We start from the raw sequence: 6,000 nt of genomic DNA, 5'->3' as shown, positions 1-6,000 counted from the left end.
TGGAACATCCAGGTGCTCTTGTGCAAACTGTAAACGTGCAGCAATGTTTTTTTTGGACAGCAGTGGCTTCCTCTGTGGTATCCTCCCATGAAATTCATTCTTGTTTAGTGTTTTACGTATCGTAGATTCGCTAACAGGGATGTTAGCATATGCCAGAGACTTTTGTAAGTCTTTAGCTGACACTCTAGGATTCTTCTTCACCTCATTGAGCAGTCTGCGCTGTGCTCTTGCAGTCATCTTTACAGGACGGCCACTACTAGGGAGATTAGCAGCAGTGCTGAACTTTCTCCATTTATACAATTGGTCTTACCCGTGGACTGATGAACAGCAAAGGCTTTTGGATATACTTTTATAACCCTTTCCAGCTTAATGCAAGTCAACAATTCTTAATCGTAGGTCTTCTGAGAGCTCTTTTGTGCGAGGCATCATTCACATCAGGCAATGCTTCTTGTGAAAAGCAAACCCAGAACTGGTGTGTGTTTTTTATAGGGCAGGGCAGCTGTAACCAACACCTCCAATCTCATCTCATTGATTGGACTCCAGTTGGCTGACACCTCACTCCAATTAGCTCTTGGAGATGTCATTAGTCTAGGGGTTCACATACTTTTTCCACCTGCACTGTGAATGTTTACATGGTGTGTTCAATAAAAACATGATAACATTTAATTCTTTGTGTGTTATTTGTTTAAGCAGACTGTGATTGTCTTTTGTTGTGACTTAGATGAAGATCAGATCACATTTTATGACCAATTTGTGCAGAAATCCATATCATTCCAAAGGGTTCACATACTTTTTCTTGCAACTGTATACGGAGGTGGAAGTTATATAAAATAGCTACAGGATAAAAATAAAATAAAGACATTTTTGCTTAGTTTTTTTGTTCATTAACCTCAAAGTCTGAACAGGACAAAGGCCATTGCAACTAAGTGGATTGGGACCTTAGAATATAAAACATAGCACTATATGTCTATATAGATAAATATGGGGATCTCGGGGGAATTATTAACTTCAAAGAAGTCGTAGTTTATTTTGAACTAGGTAACATGTAACATAAGAAAACAAGTTGATGGTACACAAAGGAAATATGAGAAAGGATCTATTGTTGAGCCGAAACATTGCTGTACCACGTGGGTGAATAAAAGGTTTTATTTTTTGTATTTCTTGGAGTGCTGCCCGTTTTTTCTATTTTATTTATATATACAGTACAGACCAAAAGTTTGGACACACCTTCTCAAAGAGTTTTCTTTATTTTCATGACTATGAAAATTGTAGATTCACACTGAAGGCATCAAAACTATGAATTAACACATGTGGAATTATATACATAACAAACAAGTGTGAAATAACTGAAAATATGTCATATTCTAGGTTCTTTAAAGTAGCCACCTTTTGCTTTGATTACTGCTTTGCACACTCTTGGCATTCTCTTGATGAGCTTCAAGAGGTAGTCCCCTGAAATGGTTTTCAGTTCACAGGTGTGCCCTGTCAGGTGTAATAAGTGGGATTTCTTGCCTTATAAATGGGGTTGGGATCATCAGTTGCGTTGAGGAGAAGTCAGGTGGATACACAGCTGATAGCCCTACTGAATAGACTGTTAGAATTTATATTATGGCAAGAAAAAAGCAGCTAAGTAAAGAAAAACGAGTGGCCATCATTACTTTAAGAAATGGTCAGTCAGTCAGCCGAAAACTTGGGAAAACTTTGAAAGTAAGGGCTATTTGACCATGAAGGAGAGTGATGGGGTGCTGCGCCAGATGACCTGGCCTCCACAGTCACCGGACCTGAACCCAATCGAGATGGTTTGGGGTGAGCTGGACCGCAGAGTGAAGGCAAAAGGGCCAACAAGTGCTAAGCATCTCTGGGAACTCCTTCAAGACTGTTGGAAGACCATTTCAGGGGACTACCTCTTGAAGCTCATCAAGAGAATGCCAAGTGTGCAAAGCAGTAATCAAAGCAAAAGGTGGCTACTTTGAAGAACCTAGAATATGACATATTTTCAGTTGTTTCACACTTGTTTGTTATGTATATAATTCCACATGTGTTAATTCATAGTTTTGATTCCTTCGTAGTCATGAAAATAAAGAAAACTCTTTGGATGAGAAGGCGTGTCCAAACTTTTGGTCTGTACTGTATATATATATATATGAGCATGATGTGCTAAATTGCTAAACAGAGTCTGTTTAGGAAAATCGCAATATCTAAACTAAGCTTAATGAGTAACAAACATTTCATAGTCCGGTCCAGAGTTTGATAATAACATCTAGGTCGGCTCAGGTGTTAAAGATGAATGTCATCTCTATATAAATCGCAAGTTTGTCCCCGATCTTTATTACTTTTTTGCCCACTGAGGAAGAAACCTGTATCAGTTTCGAAATGCGTCTGTAAAAGAGCAAAACACGGCAAAGATTAAAGAACGCAAGGTCCTGTATTAATAATTAAAAACCAGCGTCCACGAAACACGATCAGCTTCTCAAGACTTCCAATGCGCAAGCGCCAGCTATCGGGTACCGGCTCCAACGTGCACACAGAGCGCGAATACAAGCGACTTGAATTACAGAGCGATTTACACAAATAAAGCTATGTATGTATAAAGTACAATTGAAATCAACAAAAATCTGGGAATCTTGATAAGTGAACAATATCGCTACCTATCAAATTATCATATATTATCATCTACACCAGTTATGGTACTGTGCCAATTAACAACAACAATAGGAACTTATAATAACAACTACGTGCTTTATATGACAATTGGTGACTTTGTAAGTTTTAAAACAGCCACAATAAGATCATGGCCAATCGAATGTGAATGTGATCTTCAATAAATGAACACTAACAGGATACCTTGCTAATATTTGCAATTATTGCTGTGTAACACAAATACTTTCTGACAAAGTGAGAGCTCCACACTGTCAATAAACAGGGGACCGTGACTATATTTTATAGTATGATAAATAACAGTATATATAGAGTCTATTTTTAACAGATTTTAGTTGTGTTTTATTTGGGATATATATATGTTATAGATTTATATGCTTGTGATTAAATGTTAGTACATTGTTGATGAAGAGCCAGACAATTATTACCTATATATATATATCATGCTGGGGAACAAGGAGACCTTTGTGAAATCTACTCCATTCCTGTCCTGAAAAATGGACCTTTCAATGCAGCACAATGGTTGGAGGTCCAAGGATTTGCTGCTAAATACCTAAATGTACCACTGTTTATGAATCTCTGATGAAAACCACTCTACGATGGTACCACACACCTGATAGATTATGTTAAGTTTTTTCCGGGATTTCACATCTCTATTCAAGAGACTGTGGAGATTAAAGCACGTTCTTCCACATTCTTTGGTCATGTCCCTTACAAAATCAACTTTGGTGAGTAACCTTCCAAATTGCTTCAGAACTGATAGGTGCCTTAAAATAACAGTAGTAATAGAACATCTATTTCTGGGCACTAAACCAGCCATCATTAAGAACTGTATGAATGATACCCAAACTATAGAAATCATAAAAGGCTGAATACCACTTTAACGTATGAACAAGTCTTATCTTACATTCATAAATCCTCCAGGGGCTCCGTGGGGCTGTGGAATGTATAGGCAAAGTCAAAAGACTTTTTCTCTGCACAGTAAAGTGTGTTTATTTCAAATTGCTTTTTACTACTTACTGGATACACATTCTTACATTTATCTGATGTTTTTAAGTGTGGTAACCTTTTATGTTCTTATGTTTATTTTATTTGTAGCGGAGTGCTAGTGCGACATAGGCTTTCTCCGCCGGTATTCCAAGGGTTACTTCAGGATCAGGTTATTAGCACAGCATCAGTAGTAAATAAAACCATCCACGAATATCACATCACTCTTCCCAATAACTGGACGACACACAGTATCAGGAGCAGGACAGTGTTTAATGCTACATACCCTACTTTTATGCCACTCTCCCATGCAAGGGAGACACCTACAGAAAATTATCCATTCTTCAATCACAGACTGGTTACAGCCCACACATCCCCTCCCCTCAGCCTGAGAAGTAATTCAATCAGCAGTCCAGTTGAGACATACATTGTTGCCATTGTGTTTCTACTGCACAACCAGACGAATGCTCAACAGGTTACGGATTACTTTTTGTCTTACAAGTAATGAACCATAGGGAATTAAACATAACATTGCAAATCCAATCAACAGTCCAGTTGAAACGTCCATTGTAGCCAAACGCAATGCGCTACACTAAACATCCATTGTAGCCAAACGCAGTCCGCTACACTGCTCCCCCTTGCCCACAAGCCGGCATATACAGTCTGATCCATCACGGATTGGCTAGGGCATACACAGGGTTGCTCACGGATCATTTTTTTCCCCCAGCGGTACTGGATGTTGAAATCAAATGGCTGCAGCGCCAAACTCCAGAGCAGCAGCCAGGCATTGTCCCCAGACACCCGATTTAGCCCGACCAGCGGGTTGTAAACTGTGAGTAAAGAAAGGGGCTGTCCATACAAGTAGGGTTGTAACTTTTTCAGGGCCCACAACACAGCCAGGCACTCCTTCTCGATGGAGGTGTAGCTTACTTCTCTAGGTAACAGCTTCTGATTTATGGCCACGGGATGTTCTCCGCCATCAGCCCCGACTTGGCTCAGTACTGCCCCCAATCCAATAGAAGGGTCTGTGTGAACAAGAAAATGTTTGGTTGGATCGGGAGCTGCCAAGAAAGCGACATTTATAAGTGCATTTTTCAATTGTTGGAACGCCTGCTCACACTCCAGGGTCCAGGTTACTTGGCGGGGAAGGTTTTTCTGGGAAAGATCAGTAAGGGGTTTGGCCAGGGCGCTATAGTTTGGAACAAACTTTCTATAATACCTGGCCGTCCCTAGAAAATCTAAAACCTGTGTCTTGGTTCTGGGGGTTGGCCACTGGGCTACAACCTCTACTTTAGCGGGCTCAGGCTTCTGCTTCCCACAGCCTACTAAATGCCCGAGGTACTGGACCTCGGCCGTTCCTATGTTGCATTTGTCAGGATTCAGCGTTAAGCCTGCTTCCCTAATCCTGTCTAGAACCGCTCCTATATGGGCCAGCGGCTCCTGCCAGGTATTGCTAAAGATGGCGATGTCATCTAAGTAGGCGCAGTTGTAGCTCTGGAACCCATCTAGGAGCCGGTCCACCATCCTTTGGAAGGTAGCCGGAGCGTTTTTAATTCCAAACGGCATTACGTTAAATTGGTATAAACTGAATGGGGTGACAAAGGCGGACTTATGGATGGCGTCTGGGGCCAAGGGGATCTGCCAATACCCCTTACAGAGATCAATGGTAGTGAGATATTGGCCCCTGGCCATCCGATCTAGCAGTTCTTCTATCCTCGGCATAGGGTAGGCGTCGGACACGGGAACGAGGACTACCGAGGAGGCCCAGGGGCTGTCCAATGGCTAAATCACCCCCAGTTGGAGCATCTCGTTGATCTCCTTACGTATGTTCTCCCGTACCGCCTCAGGAATGCGGTAGGGGGTCTGCCGCAGTGGGGGTTGACCTGGTGTCTCTACTCTGTGAGTGGCCAGAGGAGTGTAGCCAGGTGCATTAGAGAAGGTGGCTTGCTTCTCTCAACAGTTGTTAATACCTCAATACGCTCCTGTGGGCTCAACCGATCTCCTAGGTTGACCTCCTCTATGTCACTAGACAAACTTCTGTCCCCCAGGAGGTCTGAAAGGGGAAGGCTGTCAAACTCCTCTGATGTGGGTGCGCATATAGCAGTCACCTCCTCGGAGCGCTCCTGGTAGGGCTTCATCATGTTCACATGGAGCATGCGTCGCTCCCTGAACCTGCACATGGACCGATAGGTGGTGTCACATCTCTGTTCCAACACTTTATAAGAACCTTGACAGGCAGCCTGTCACATCGGACAGGTTTTAAGACTAAAACTTTCTGCCCGACCTGAAAGCTATGGTCCCTGGCTCCCCGATCATACCATGTGTGCTGACGAGTCTGGCCCGCCTGAAGGTTTT

Source organism: Bufo bufo, chromosome 4, assembly GCF_905171765.1.
Source record: "Bufo bufo chromosome 4, aBufBuf1.1, whole genome shotgun sequence".
Classification (NCBI taxonomy): Eukaryota; Metazoa; Chordata; class Amphibia; order Anura; family Bufonidae; genus Bufo; species Bufo bufo.
This window is presented reverse-complemented; position numbering follows the sequence as displayed.